This window comes from Amyelois transitella, chromosome 6 (assembly GCF_032362555.1).
Source record: "Amyelois transitella isolate CPQ chromosome 6, ilAmyTran1.1, whole genome shotgun sequence".
In the NCBI taxonomy this organism is placed as follows: Eukaryota; Metazoa; Arthropoda; class Insecta; order Lepidoptera; family Pyralidae; genus Amyelois; species Amyelois transitella.
In genome coordinates, this window is record NC_083509.1 from 8,197,358 (window position 1) to 8,214,564 (window position 17,207).

The window sequence follows — 17,207 nt, forward strand, 5'->3', positions numbered from 1 at the left end:
CGTAAGTGCATGCGACAGGTTAATTTCAAGAATAAATTGACGCCCGGCAATTGGGTACTTTTATGGGTCGACGCGTGTTTATGCCGGGATCCTTAATAGAGGCTTAGCGACTTCTGGACACAGCTGCCCATGGGGCGGGGACAACGGTTCAGACAGCCCTGGCTTGAATTTTTAGTACCTATTTTTCATAAGTAAGCATCGTAATATTGAGATTCTCGTTTAGGTAACGATGAAATCAACTGCGTTTACTTGTTAGAGCCGGCGCCGCTGGCGTACTAATGAATAAATGTTTATTGAGTTGGATTGATGACATGGTGAAATGTACATTTCATTGGGATGAATGAACATCTTAATTATTTATGTGGGTACTCGTGTACAGAAAATTTATATTCCAAATTGGATTGTTTGTTTAAGATAATTCTACGTTTGCAGTAGGCGATTGAGATTAAGATCAACTTTATATATAGGAAACAAAAACAGTTCTTTAATGATAGGTAAGTATAAAGAAAATCGTGTTTCAAATGGCAAAACTTTGTATTGCATACGATATTTTATTCATTGGTTAGAAGGAAGCACAACTGAGGTTTTGTATTTACGCCGTACGCTGTAAAATGTGAACGCACATACATTCACGTTGTATTCGTAATATGTCACGCTTCTGAATTCGTGAATTTTAAAATTGTGTTAGTAACCCACAAATGGAAACAGGGCAGCTGCCTTCAAGGTTGCTCAAGTGTCGGATTGATTGATTTATTGATAAGTATGTATTTTGCATAAGAACGTGCAAACGGTAAAATTTTCATTTGTGTTATTTCTAGAATAAAACAATCTTCAAATTAAATCTGTTGGTGTAAAATACTTTGTGACGATAAAATCACTATATCCTTTTATATACATATATAAAATCACTATAATCTATCGTTAAAAAGCATCTGGATCGTTTTAATTTTATACACAATAAAAATTCATTCATTTTCAATCACAGTGACAGTAGACATAAATGCAAAAGCATGCAAATTTTTTGCTTTATCTAGATCAAAGTTTTATCTGAGCGGTCAGATTGGAAATCGATACGCCATCGCACCTAACAATAACACTAGCAGTACAACAGAGTATCCTTATCTTAATCTAGCTAATAGTTGGGCAAGCTCTTGTTATAATATCGTGGGCACCTAAACTGTTAATTGTTTTGTTTGTAGCAAATTATCGTATCCGTTGCATGAAGCTTGCGCAGGAGGCGGTCCTGCCCCGATTTATATTTCATTGCGTTAACAGATTTATCGCGACCTAAAGCGTTTGTATGTATTTGGTATTAGCACGGCATTGTAAGGTTTACAATTTCGATTTATTTTCATTGTAGATACTTCTCGCCAGTTCATTTTTGGTTAGGAAAAAAAATTGAGAGCAGGCAATTTCTATATTTTTCATTGCCATTTCATTTAGGTAGACGTAAAAATATCAAACAATATTAAACAAGTTCTTTTTTTATTGTGGGAGAAAAAAGTGTCAAACTATATTCAATTCTTCTGAATTTAACAAAATTACGAAGGTAAAAAGGTCTTGTTTCTCACTCGTGGTTACATTTAAAAAGAAATCTAGGCTGCAACAAATGCAAAGAGGACATTGACAAGTAAGATACGGTAAGTATTTAGTCAACGCAGAACTACTTATGATTTAATTATTTGGTTCCTCGCTAGTAAAGTTTCCAATAAATATATCCATCGAGAAACTGCGTAGGCAAGGAATCGATATGCATGCATTTTTCTTAGTCCATAACATCGGGTGCATTTCCATAATATTATGAGAATATGAAGATCGCCTATAATTGGTAGCTGCCTCCGGGTGATGTATGCATGTCACTGTGTTCCACAAAAATGAGGATTTCTTAATGACATAATAATCTAGAAAATAAATGATGACAAGACTCCAATGAAAATAATAATTACAAAATAATTTATGTTTACTCGAACAAGATAGGTAATGTTATTTTTGTATTGCAAAAAATGTTGTATATGTTTAATCACTTCTGCAGAAAAAGAAAATTAATATTGTGGGGTAAATATCCCTATTTTTTATATGTTAGTTTTTTAATACAGTCATTAAAATAATATTAGGTATTTATTTTTATTTATGTTGGGGTCACAATGAGATAATTTATTTATTTTATTGATAATGCCAAACTAATCTGAATAGATGTCAATATAGGGGGAAGTCCCGCAGTGCCGAACACCTAAGCTTAGAGGGCATTAAAAAAAATACGAATTGATTTCTATTAATTTATTTCACATTATTGGGTACACAACAATCGTAGACATGTAAGTAAATTAACAAATAATTAACAGAATACAAATTCTTAGTGAAAATTATAGCTAATCATGGGCATTAATTTTTGGTTTATCATTCTGTGGCACCTAGTACCGAACATACCTAAAAATGGTCCTTATGACCTAACACTTCTAGTAAAGGTGGCACCTGTCACAAATATACATGTCAGAGCACTCTGGAATATCAGCGCATGCCTCTTGAGCCCATTCTTTACACGAGTTGCACTGATTCTGGGGCTTTGCTAAAAGAAGGCTGAGGTGAGAGACTGTGTTTCTCTTGCAACCGACATTAATGGGCTTTCTGGTAAAATATCCACAACAGGCGCTTGTTCCAGTAAATTTTGAGGAATACTAGGAGCATGTCTATCAATCACTTCCTCAAAATCTGCACGTGAAGAACTGGATGGATAGGCTAGATTTTCATAACGATCTTCCATTAGAATATTCGTAATATCGCTTGGCAAATAATCCAAATCACTGAAAATATTTTTGTCAAAAATGCTGCTGCTATGTCATAACGTGCTACCTTTTTAAAAGCCTCTGAAACAAGTCCAGCAATATCGAATTCAGTCATTCTAGCCCCTGAATAAGCTCTTATCCAGATCCCACATTGTTCATTATAGGCATTCTTAAAGGGTTTCATGAACGACCTGTCCAAAAGCTGGAGTTTTGAACGATGAACGACCTTTTTTCGCCCTCACCATTATTAATATATAAGATTATCTGAAACCATAAAATGAAATTTTTAACATCAATGAAAATAAAATAATTGCAGAAAAATAATTGTTCGGTCATAGGGGAAAATACACTGTTCGGTACTAGGGGCTCATAGAAAAAAATGAATATGAGAATTAACTCAAACGTACTTATTTAATATTAGTTTTAAGTACTAAAATTGCATTAATACTTACCAAAGACAACTTAAACTCTAATAGGAATGTCTCCACTCGTAAATCTTGTAAGAACCGGTATTTTCTTCTGTACACGATACGTCACGTTCCCGCGTAAAATGAATGCATCTCCTCTCACGGCCGCTCTGAGCATAACTGACTGCTGCAGCGCCGCCCGCGGCTTATCTAGCTTTGTCTCTTGCTTTCTCACCACAAATGACCGCTTTCGTTTGCTTATTTTTAAAGGTACCGCATTCGTTCGGTACTACCTGCCGTTCGGCGCTAGGGGACTTCCCCCTATGTATTTATATAATTGTAGTCCAGTATTATAATACCTGAAAATATTACAGCCCCATAAACTCAAACAAAAATAATTACTAGTTGTTAGTCAATTTGAACAATGTATTCTCTCGTCCACATTCATATTCTAAGTTGAGATAGTTGTAAAGTTGACGTTGTTGAAGAAAATGCTGCAGTGCAGTTTGTTACCGCTTCTTCTGCACTAACGCTTTGGAAGCGGCAGTAAACTTAGTTTTAAGTAAGTTATTAATTTTATCTTTTTGTTTAACAACATTGGTTGATGTTAGCAACCAACCAATGTTGTTAAACAAAAAGATATGATAATTATTAAGTGTGCCATAAAAATGAATAAAATTTATAAATTTGAATTTGAAAATAAACGCTCAACGAATTACAAAAACCATTGACTTGTTATTCTTCTAATTTGTAAGTCCCAAGCTAATTGATTTGTATTGCAAACTGAACAAATAGCAGTAGAGCATTCTCCGATCAAATCGGTAGTACTAGCGATAGTATCCAGTGTTTGTTTAGCCCCGAGCTCGGATTGAGCCATTTAATTTTATAAGGCTAATCTAGATAAAGAGCGAATCACCGCCTATTCCCGTGCCTTATGGTTTGTTTGTTTGGCGATTACATTAAATTTTATTAGCTCCGGGCTTTTAACGCCCAGTATTTGCGCGTACAAATATTTGATATGTTGAAAATAAAAATTGTCTGGCTCGTAGTGGTGGAACGAATAAAGTTCATTAAAACTTGCTCAATATTTAATTTTGTTACTCGATTAGACGAGCATTAATAAAAAAAAGTATGAACTTAACAGAAAGTGTTAGCGCGCGAAGTAGTAAGTAGACCTTATAATTATGTTTATTATTTAAGTATACACGTTTAATAATGATTATGTTAGAATTTGGTAAATTTTAATAACACGCGCATTGTTTTGTTTCGTTTTCGTTGCGTTACTTACAAATATCAACAATTTTCCAACGATCTATAAATTATATAGATTAAAAGATATAAACTTAATATCATACCCGTCCTACCTGCGCGAAAGATTTTCTTACAAAAACCCACTTGACGCGCCTTGTAGATCGCACCGCAGACTCCTACTGGAATTGCCACAGCATAGTACTGCTTCATACAGCCACTCGTTTTCCGTCCAGGCTGTCAAATTGTGGAATTGTTTGCCGCCAGACGTACGTGATAGTAAATCCTTATCAGGTTTTAAGAGGGGAGTGAGAGAACACTACCTGTCGTTGTCGTCGTGATGCATCCACTATTCATTTATATTGTATTTATATTATATTATAATGTATTCATGTATGTTTATTTATTTAATATATTTATTTGATATTTATAACTTTATGATAATATGTTTTAGGTCTATTAATATCAGTAAGTTTATGTAAGTTTATATATTAAATATTAGGTATGTACACAAGCCAATACCTTTCTTTACACTTTCCTGTCGTGGGCCTGCTGGAAGAAATTTCTCTAGAAATAAGTAGTGCCCTTGTACTGAATTTTTCTTTATTTTAAGTTTTTTTTTTTTTTTGCTATTTTTTCTTGTTGTACATAAATATATAAATAAATCATTCATAAATACTCGTATATTATATTACATAACAACTTCGGTCAACCAAATATCAAATACAGTGTATATCACAATACTGAACTAATTAACAGTCTTACTAAGTCCGCCTACAGGGGTTGAAATAAAACAAACGTGGGACCGCGAATTTGATATCTCAATCTGCGGAGGTCAGAGAGGCCGCCATCACGACACCCTTCGGTGGTCACGACCGAGATCTCTTATTAATTGTTATCGGACGAACGCATTACATTCGTTAAAGGTCCGATAAATCTATAGTCTCGTCTTTATTCAGTTTCTTTTATAGTTATATTACAGGTAGGAGAGATTTTAGTACTGAAATTTTTTTGTCGTTTGGTTCCTAGCATTTAAGAAAAGGACATTGTATATTTAAATATTTTTAAACGGGCTCGAGAACTCATAGGGCCAAATCTTTACAAAAATAAAGCGATATGATAAATATCCTTCTCAATAATGCTCTTTGTTAACAATGTGTGATGTTCTTAGAAAATACTGCTGTCATGAAGTGAGGCAAAATGCTTTTAAGTTGGTTACTAGGATTCTAGACTCAAAATAATGGCATTATGAATTATTATTTTTATATCAGGTAAAATAATCGTTTGTATGACAAAAAGTGATTCTGTGGGAGAGGCATGATTTTATGTATCGTAAGTTGGAATCGCGTATGACAAAACGGTTAAAAAAATAATAATAACCCAACTATGGATAAGGCACCACACAGGTACAGGGCAAAGGTCTTGAATCAGATCGGAAAGCCAAAATTAAATACGGATCACACTCGCTCAAGGCTCGGATATCATAAATTTACAACATGCATATAATTGTACAGTCAACGAGATATGGAGTTTTCCTGCAAGGAACTCCATGACGAGATAATAGAGGAGAAATTTCAGTGAATTTACGTTGGTTGATGTGTTGTTGACTGTCATGGCACAGTCAACAACACCATGAAGATTAAACACTATGAGGCGCCATCCTAACGAGCCGTTTATAATCAAAGCAAGTTTAATATCGGGGTAAAAACCCCAGTTGTAATATTAAGGAGAGAAAATGGCAGAGTACAAAGTTGTGATTGTCTGTTTATATGAGTAGCCTGTGGAACAGGATTCCGAGCCCGTTTATATGCATAAGTTAATAGTCACTTTTCCTTTTAGATTTTGCATGGGGCAAGAAACAAAACTATTTTATTTTGATAACATTAGTAGAGTTTTTTTAACATTCCCTGCAATGGAAAAAGACGTAATGAATAATCCTATACTTTGCAAAAAGTCTCAAAAACCGTTGTTAATATGGGATTGAAATTAAAATTAGTAACTTTGTATAACTAAATGATGTAAGTTTTTGTTTTTTACTTCCATCAAAAACTACTGCCTTTATTAGCCCTTATTTTCAAGATGAAACGCTTACAATTTCAATCTGAAGTCAGAACTTAAGGAACAAAATCTTTTGTATTAAAATTGTAGTAAAAAGTATTACTTCGTTAATAATAAGCGAGTAGGTACTAACTTATTTGTAAGCTACTAACCTATAAATTAACGTACCCATAAATGGGTATGCTATCATAGCAACCAACCAACAACAATGCTAAAACTCAAACCATATTAACTTCCAAACAGGATTCCGAAAGTGCGTGACAATTTTTCATATTTTAAACAGTGTGCAAATGGAAATGCGGTAATATACAACATTTTATTGCGTTGCGGCTCATTTGAATGCAAAGAGTTCCGACGGGATCGACAGTAACGTGTATGTTCAGAGTCATTTCGCGGTAGGTAGCTGTCAACAAGACCTCAGGGCACGGTTACATTTTTACATATTATTATTATTGAAAGTAAGACATGTTACATGTTTATTAGGTATGCTGCATTTTAAGTTATATGGATGATTTTCAAAAACATATAAGTATATATAATTACAGAGACTATCATTAGTAATATTGTTTTTTTTTTACCAATGGGTAACAGGCGTGATGGTATGTATGTATCACTAGTAATTATATATTTAATTTTATAAATTATTCCGTAGGTTTTTGTACCTAGGAGTAGAACTAAAGCTTGGAAAAAAAATCCTTATTATTATTGTAAAAGATGCCCTCATTTTAACACCTTTATTTTATGGAGCTGGAAGGAAGTCCTGTGTTGTCTCGAAGTATCACAAACTATAAATTTAATTAAATCAAAAATATAGTCCTTCTGTGCAGTCAAATAAGCTTCAAAATACCACTGGAATTAAAGTATGTCGTGACTGATCAACTGTTCCAATCGCGGCGCCAGTAGATTATTGCATGGTATATAAAAAATAAATAAAATAAAAATGGGTTAGAACTAATGAGTGTGTAATTTTGTTAGTCTTGGAGGGTGGCTCGCGGCCGGCGGTCTGCCTACCCTTACCTGGAAGGGTGCTGTATCATTAGGGTATGGAACTGCCGTTGTATTAATCAAATCTCTACTCGTCATTTGAGTCATTAAGAATCACTCCTTATAATTATTCCGCGGTAAAATATATGCTTTATTACTGAATTAATGTGTAAGATTGCTTTTGGGAATCACTTTTGTATGTAATTCCAAAAACTAAAAAATCTACGTCGTTATAAAGAAGCTTCCGTTAAAATTGTCAATATAATTTTCTTTTTGTGATCACAATCCCACTTCTGACTTACAAAGGGTATATTTTCATATTTAATTTATGAAAAATCTAACATTCCATTTTCATTCAAAAGATCTCTTAAAAAAAAAAAACTAACATATTCTTACATAATAAAGTTGGGAACCATTAATAGCAATTTTTTGGGAATAAGAAGCACATGGTTGTTTTTATTGTGTAATGTAAGAGGGAATATGATTCATTCAGCAACCCTCTGATTGAACAAAGATTAACTTTTTAACTATTGCGAGTAACCTCATAAATATTGATTGGGGTTCAAATCATTTATATTCCCTACCTAAATGATAGATTCACTTAGTTTAATAAATTAAAATATTCTTACGGTTTTATATATAGCTGTAAAATGAGAGAGAGTTAACAGTCTAACCATACAACTATCTGATGAAATAAAATCAATCTAAAAGTAAATTTGTCATAGTATGGAGAAGCACTAAGAAAAGATTTCAAATTCAGACGAAAACGGATTTATTCAACTTTTTAAGCCGATAGAGTGTTAGGCGAGAACTAGAAGAAAGGTGATAAATAATTAACAAGTTCCTCCTTCCAATAAAGTTTACTTACTATGGTTGAAAGGGTTGAAAAATAGTTTCAGATTTTCAATATTATAGCAGTAGGTAAATATTTTTTCTAATTAGTTTCCATGATGACAAAAAGTAGATGAGGATTAAGTTCAAGTTACACAAATTGATCAAGTTCAAAGTACGGATTTTTTGTGTCTAAAGAACTTCATAAAAAAAAAAACAAAATTTAAAAATAGAGAATTCAATATGTTATCAACCCTGGCTTCTGGGTAGAGATGCAGGAATTTTACCACTGCACTAAAGATCTACGTGCGAAATTACTTATTAGCAGTAATATTGAGTGTCTGCCTGTACTAACTATATGCAAATAAGGAAATATTCAGTAACTATCATCGTTAGCAGTTCTGCTGGGGTTGCCAACAAAGGTAGCATTGAGATCATTTGACCGGCAACACCTCAGCACACGTCCACCCACGCAATGCAAATAGCAAGTGACACATCTGCCCGTAGATAATAAGTAGAATGTACAGTTGTGAGGTAAAATGTTATGGAATTATAAATAAATGTTTTCAAGTGAAAAATCACTTGACATGCAAATATAAAGGAAAAGAGATAAAATCGCACTTTGTCAAAATGATAAAAAACACATTAAAAATAGAACTTTCCTCTTGCCACAATTGCTTCATTCTTATAAGGCAATCTTTTTACGCAAGCTCTATGGTGCGTTCGGTATGGGCTCCACTTTTCGACGCTTCCCTTAAATATACCTAAAACTTACCTTGTATATTTGCTACATGATAAACAAATGTAACTTTCTGCAACTTATATTTTGTTTTTAAACTCCCTGACTTTTTAATAAAGTGGAGTCACGGACTATTTCTTAAATCTTTGTAACCTAATGAATTACTAGGGTTCAGAGTTTTCACAAATATAAGTGTCATTTGATTTATAAGAGAGGTTTCTAGAAAGGTTAAGTATATTTGTACGCCTGTAGACAGGATGCAAAGCACTTATTTCAACAAACTGTTTTCACAAACCATTGTTACCTGTTTTCACAAATAAAAATTTATTGATATTTACTATGGATAGGTCTTCACATTCACCGTTGGTCAACATAGGTCACAACTATTTTACCATAAATTAGTTTTCTTAGTACTTAGTTACCTTCAAACAATGAGCACACCCTCGAGTCTTACAAAAAATAGGTCAAGTGATTTAAATCTCGAATTCCAACTATGATGATCTATTTGCTCAAGGTATCTTTTAAGTGGGCTCTAATTCAAAGGGTCCGGTGTCATTACAACTCAGGGAAGCTATTACAGCCAATGACCGTGCCGACGGATCATTGGAGGATTTCAATTTACTTTATTATCTATTTATTTATGCGTAATCTTTGAATGATGAGCGACGGTGGTGGAAATGAACAGAAAAGATGTGGAATAGACTTGTGTGGAATAGTTGATAAGATAGTCATGATTGTTAAAATAAATCAAATATTATAAAGACAAATTAAAGATAGGTGTTAAACATCATTGGATGGCTCATTGTTTTTTTTCAAAAAAATATATATGAGAGGAACCTCTAATGACAAAAGTCCCGAATAGAAAGAGTTCAATAAATTTGACGACAAAGTGGTTAAGAATTAAAACAACATACTCGTAAATAGGATATGTCTCGTCTTTATATATCCTTTCCAAGTTGAGATCTAATTGGGTCAAAAAGGCTTGAATTCAACATTCAGTAAAACAAATAGCCAGAATCGTGATAAAAACAAATACCTACATAAAACGTTTCAGAATTATTATTGCGGCAAGATATTGTCGTATCAGTCTAGATGCACTGAATACAATGTTACAATAATTTTATTTATACTCGATATAAACGACCACGGTCCACTACAATATCAATAAAGATAACGAGAGCGTCTGACAATACATTAATAATTTTGTCATAACCTGCACTTACTGATTCATAACATGACTATTTACATCTCATGAATGAATAAAAAATAGGTGCTCATATAATTGGGATGGCGTCGAACAATATATCTTGAATACAATTTACGCTGTTATTGGAAATGAGCTGTTTGGTTATAAACAATAAAGCCGCTTTACAATATCCATTATTCAAATAAATTGCTAGTAAACACGATGTCTATCTTTGGATGCCGATGAAATTATACAGAGCCTTATTTTATATCTTCAGCTACAGCTCAAAAGATGTCGAGTTAAACATGAGATTTATATATTCTTCATACGCCAATAGTTATAACAGCTCTACCTTAATTGTACGAGTATGTATATAGATCCTTCATATAATACTCGTGTTTATGAAAGGCCGTTACCATTAGGTATTTCAGTAATAATGGAGTATGTAACAATTTCATGAAATAAAAACCATATTATGAGGAAAAAACTCAAAGAGAATGTAATTCAAATATTTTGGCTGTATGAAAATATTCGGTAAAAAATATTATTTTTAAAACCAAAGGTGTCCATGTATTTTTGTGATCGTGTCAGATATAATGCGTCCTTACTATCGTCCTATGATTAAAAGCATTATATTTATAGCGGTGAATTGCTCTGGCATTAAATGGATCTAATAGGAAACGTTTATCTTAATTTTAGTCTTCCACAAAACGTTTAACGCGACCCTTTACATATTTTGGAGTTGACGCCCGTTGACAAAAAAAAAAGTAAAATTATGCCACCAATAAAAATAAATAAACAGAAATGCAAAGAAAAAGATGAACTCATTATGTTCGAGAATCAACTACTAATATTGTTTTAAGTGATAATGCATTAGAACCTTTTTTGCAAAATAACTTATTTTACCAAAAAAGGCGATCCAAAGTCCTTATAAGTGAAAAATGTTATTAAATCTGAGCTAAATTGAAAAATGCTCCAAAACAAACAAAAGTTATAAATGACCCACGTATTTTTGTATATTCTAAATTAAATTTAGGCGTGATTAACTCACTCGAGGCGTTTTCTCTGTTCATCAATCAAAATGTAGGCTTGAAGAGTGGAAGCAGCATTTACTTCCTAAGCTGTGTCCCTCTCGATCGTATAATATCTATTTGAACCAGAGAGAGACGGGTTGAGATGGATTAGAGAGTACGTAAATATTATTTTCAGAGTTCACACGAATGCCTCGGGTGTGGCTGGACGGCTGAGTTCAGAAGCCTGGTAATCAATTTTGTATACAAACGGAGGTTATTAATTGATTTTTTTCAGCTAATGACCAAAAACAACATCTGCCGACAGGACTGGTCGTTAACGTGCCAAAATTTAATATCGAAGTCCTGGTTTTGTTAGTTGCATCATGCACGTGCCACAGCCCCGGACAAGGTGCCGATAAATGTTTATACAAGAATGCGACATCGTCGATGCACTTCCAATATAAAAAGAGTCATAATCACTTAAGGTTTAGTTTATTTTGGTGGCAGAAGCGCTGAAACCACCAAAATGGGTTTTCAGAATTATTAGTTAATGGTGAAGCAAGACATCCATGCAGCAATATACAAAACTAGAAAATATGAAAATCATTAATTTAATTTAGTCGACATAGGCAGTTTTGGTGAATGCTAATGTCTGTGTTAATAAAGGTTTTAAAGTTCAGTAAATAACCATATTTATTCTTCTTTTAGGCGATGGGCAACCTGTCACTCTTTGAATCGCATTCTATCATCTAGCTAACCAAACAACAACTGAACGTGGCCTATCAGTCTTCTCAAGACTGCTGGCTCTGTCTACCACGCAAGAGATATAGACGTGATAACATGTATGTACATAACCATATAATAAAATTACTGTACTCGAACTTAATATTCTAACTTACTTTAAAATTGATTAAGTTACTTTTGACTATAAACAATTATGATCTTTAAATTCAAACTCGGTAAGTGCGGTGGCGAAATACACATCAGATGCGATTTACATATGGAATGATTTCACTAAACTATTGAGATTACATCGGATAAGCTTTTCATCCTGAGATCATTCGATGGTTCATATGATACTTGTTTTCGTCGGGATGTTGTGTGTTCTCAAGCAAGGTCTTCACTGTGGAACAAAACAAATGTTATTCCCTTCGCAGGAAAGAAATTTTCGGTGATAAGTTGTATCAACTAAAATGTTTACTTTGAATAAAATGTCATTTGTAAGACCTTTCTAGTCAAATCGATAGTGTCAACTCTTAATAAAACATCGCAACGATAATCTCTCCAAAAAAAAATTATATCCCTCAGTTTAATGAAAAATGTAAATAATTGTATTTCTCAGGTTCATGCTGCTCAATTTATTATGGTTCAGCAAAAACACCTTTCTCACTTGTTCCATCATCATCTTTAAACTTCTATGTACAAATGCTCCCTGAATAAAGTCGGTGTGACATTTGGATGGACATGACGAATCGAAAACAAGAAGTATAGCTATGTAAAGTTGTTTGTGTCCTGTTAGATAGAAAAAGTGATTAAAAGCAGAAAATATTATTTTTGTCAATCTGTTAATACTGCTGCAAACATAATTTCGATGAGCACACAGGCTTACATCAAACTGTGTGCTGGGATCCCGTTTTGCATTCGTGCGTATATCAAGATGGCTATCGCAGATAGATTTACAAGAGTTGTCGTTGATGGGAGAATGTTCCCTTTAAAGTCGCAGCAAGGGATTCCTTCGACTATCCCGACTGTATTAAGGCTGATTTTTCTGATCTCCTTATTGAGCAGTAAATTACTCATTACAAATATAGGGATATAAATAAATGAACTGAAGAGTTTGCGATCGTCACTTGTGGAACTGGATGATATCGTAATGTTTGAAATAAAAATAAGATTAAATATATTGATATTACCAAATAAGATATTTTTATATTAAATTATATTAAAATAAAAATTATCAATACGTACATAACAACATCAATATAGTCACATGTTCATTATTTATGGGGTAGACATAGCCAACAATAAACGAAAAGACCGAAATAAGTACCACCTCCAGCTATGGCTAAGTGAAAATTTATAATAAATAAATATACCTAATATTTAAAAGAAAAACATAAACCAAATTTTATTAAAGTACCTACACGAAACACTGAAATTTATTTCCTTATAGACAGATTAGTACGTAACCAAACAATATATTAACTTATTCGTGCCATACTTTTCGGGCGGTGAATACAAAGGAGATCTAAAACAAATAATTCGTTTGGTTGATTTAGCATTATGATGAACACCACACCTTTGGTGGCCGGCGTCTCCCGCTAAGAAAAAAGGTTTATGATCAAATGGCTGTCATGAACCTTGTCTATACGATTTACAATGTTGATAAACGGAAATGTTTCTTTCTACATTAATTAGATCAAACTCATGAGAAAATCGACTGATTCTTGTGTACCACTTTAGTCTTAGAATAAGATATATAGTATCTCATAAACAGTTCGGTAAAAATATTAACTTAACCATAAATAAAAAACCCTATGTTTATAAATTTTTGGTATAAACTTGTATTCTGTACAAAGTTTTCATTTCTTTAACTCTGCACAAAAAGAAATTACAATAACAATTTGCCTTTTATATCTGAAATCTCTTTTATTAAAATCTATAAAGCAATTTCACAATCGGCACCTTAAGAATATCTGTGTCTCAAGGTCCGTCTATATTATCAAAGATATTTATACCGGCGTAAAATTATCGTGCATTAACATAATAGAATGCCGATTCACCCTTTCGTTCTCTTATGGGGTCCAACAAAGACGTATCCGGGTTGCGAATACGACTCAATCGGTTCCTACCGGAAGTTGCAAGGTTCATTAGCCATACATTATTGGCCACTAAAAGTGCACATCGAGAATCCTTTCAAAGGAGCCGACAATACATCTCTCTTTCATATTTCGCGCTTTTATGAATCACTTAGTTTGTTTAGATCCTGCATGTAATATTGGATGGGTGTATGCAAGCCTTTCTATTCATGCATTTTAATAAATCTCGCACACTTAAGTTATTAAAATTTGAAGATTCACTGTCTAAAATTATTACTGAGATAATTGAATAATTCGGACAAGTTCTCCTATTAATATATCCTTTTTATTGACTCAACAGCATCTATTGAAGTTTCGGAAACCTTGTTAGATGCTCTTATTTTTATAAAACTATTTATTTTCTAAAACAATAACCTTTTTTCAATTCGACAAATTCGAAAAAACCGATGATATTGTCAAACAAATAGCTAACAAAATGAATGGGAACTGTTCTAAGGCGAAAGAGTTGAAAGAAACTGAAGGATGCCTACAGAGGAGGAGGCGGTGGCGAAAATGGCTAAAGAAGAATTAGAATTCGTATAAATACATAATATTTATAAATATATAATTATTATTGACCCCATGAAACGTATTTCGGCTCTCGTAAGGGCCGCGAAATGTGCTTATCAATAACAAAAAACGAGCAATTAAACAATTTTTTCTGCACAGGACGCAGCCGCTAGTTAATTAAAGCGGGGCTACATTGTCTAGTTCAGCATTTCGTCGGACGCTAACTAAATTATGTCTTTATACGTCGGGCCGCGTTATCGTCGACCACCATCTCGAGTGATCGAATCCTGTCCCAGTAATTTGTACCTGGCCTTATATTCCGGGGAGATTTGATCGGGACCCCGCCGATGCCATTTATATGTCATGGATGTTAGACTACATACTGTTGTTGAAATTGTACAAGGATTGGAAGCATTTCGAGATATGATGTAGTTGATTGGAAGCATTTTGAGATATGGATATTAATGACAAAGAGAATACGTGATAGTCCTACATTCGATATTAAACTGCATAATTCTATGTAGCACAGTTAGATAATTTAATAATATTTGTTTGTTTGTTAAGTTAGATTACATACAGCTGAACATAACATTGCCATAGCCAGTCGTGATTATATTTATGGATGTTGATAATATTAATAGGGCAAGAATATAATATTCGTTTCATTTTTGCAATTATAAAAAATTGATTGAATAAATAAAATCAAAAGTTACTTTTAGTTGGAATCTTTAAATAAAGATTTTCTATACAAGTCTGTTGGCAATTTCAAGGAGCCGTGTGTCAGAATCGTTCGGTATGTCGAATACAAATTATTCGGCTTCTTGAACGATTGATATTTTTTGAGTGCTGTCGATTGTTTTAGTTTGCATCCGGAAGCTTATTTATTTGGGCTTTGTGATTAATGTTGTTCCCATACACGGCCTGATTGAGACTTCAATTTGAAATAAAGAGACATGGGAACATTTTATTGTGTCGTTAAATGTAGATGTTTGGATTGTTAAAATTCGTATATGTTACACTGAATAGTTTTCGTGAACAGGTCATTTAATTTAATTATAAAATTATCAGTTTATTTATATGTAACAAACTAAAAAACACACAAAATACTACTATTTTATAAGTGTTTCTGCTTTCTCTTGAACAAGATGCTTTAAAAAATCAGTGCTTACGTAGGTATAAGTTAATATTTATTCCAAAAATAATTTACTAAATTGTATGGTACTTTTGTTCTTACAAGACTTTCTTTATTTCTATTTGCCAACCAACCGACTCAAATCTAATAAATTGACCTAAACTATTGAAAATAGTAATAATCAAAACTAAAATACATAGGTAATACGTAGTGCACAAACAAATGAAATATCAAATTACAGGCGCCGGTGGGCAAACTGCAATGTTTGTTTAGGTCAGTCAATTCCCCTGTGTTTTCTTTGTCTGTAGCATGTGCCAAGTTTTTTCTATTTGACTGCACATTTTGAGGTAAGCAGTGGCGTTTACCTATTACTGCTTTATTGTCATTGTAATCTGCAAAATTGTTGAAGATACCGAGTATAGGAATATAGTTATAAATACGACTGTTATTGTCTGTTCAATAATTTATCAAAATGACAACAGAACATTAAATATTTTGTTTTTTATCTGCACATGTGTAAGGGTTGTCAAAGGATTTGCCAAGTGTTAAGTTACGCCATTTGACCGTGAAGTACCCCTATGAATTGCATCGCAATGCACTCCACCCCTTCATCTGCTGCATTGTGCAATGATACGTCATCTGTCATCGGCTTTTGGGCTTTGAGTATTTGCCGACAATCCCAATCGCTAGGGTTTTCAAAAGCTATGGGATTACATGTAACCTTTAATCAATAAGTAGCCATTATTTCTTACTATTGAAGCCTTTTTCAGCTTAAATGCAGTATGATACAATCAGCGACGAAATATGCCAATGATATAAAAATTTACGAGTCAACATGCGGAGTTCAAGCTTAAAACAAACTTGATGTGAAATTTTATTTTGTAAAAATACAGATAATAGTTCAAATGATGGTGATTGTCGCAATTAACGAACGCTCGCTGCATAAAAGACACGTATGCGTTGACGACTCCAAACTATTTCTAGTCTTCAAGAAATACCTATCTTGTCACTAGTATATATAGGTCGAGTTGAGCACATGCTATTATTTAAAAATATTACACACCTTGCCTTATGATCCATTCAAATCACAACAATAATATTTTATACAATAACCCTTTTGCAGATGCGTTACGAATCAACTGAAGTTCCACATATTGGTTCCAAAATATAGGGCAAAATGCATCCAAATCATGCACAGTCAGAAGCGTGCCAAACGAATACACCTGGCACCTTTCCAGATTGATAGACCAAGATCGCGTTTCGAGCACATTTTGGAATTAATTATAAGGGCACCGCATCACCTTGTAGAATCGCAATTGTTTGCAACGAGGATTATATTACTTTATCTTTACCAACGTGCACCATAATTAAAGCCCTCATCGAAACAGACTATGAGACTTTGCCAAAAAAAAATCAATGCCCCAGCAGATGCAAACCTTCTGCAAACCCAACCAACAT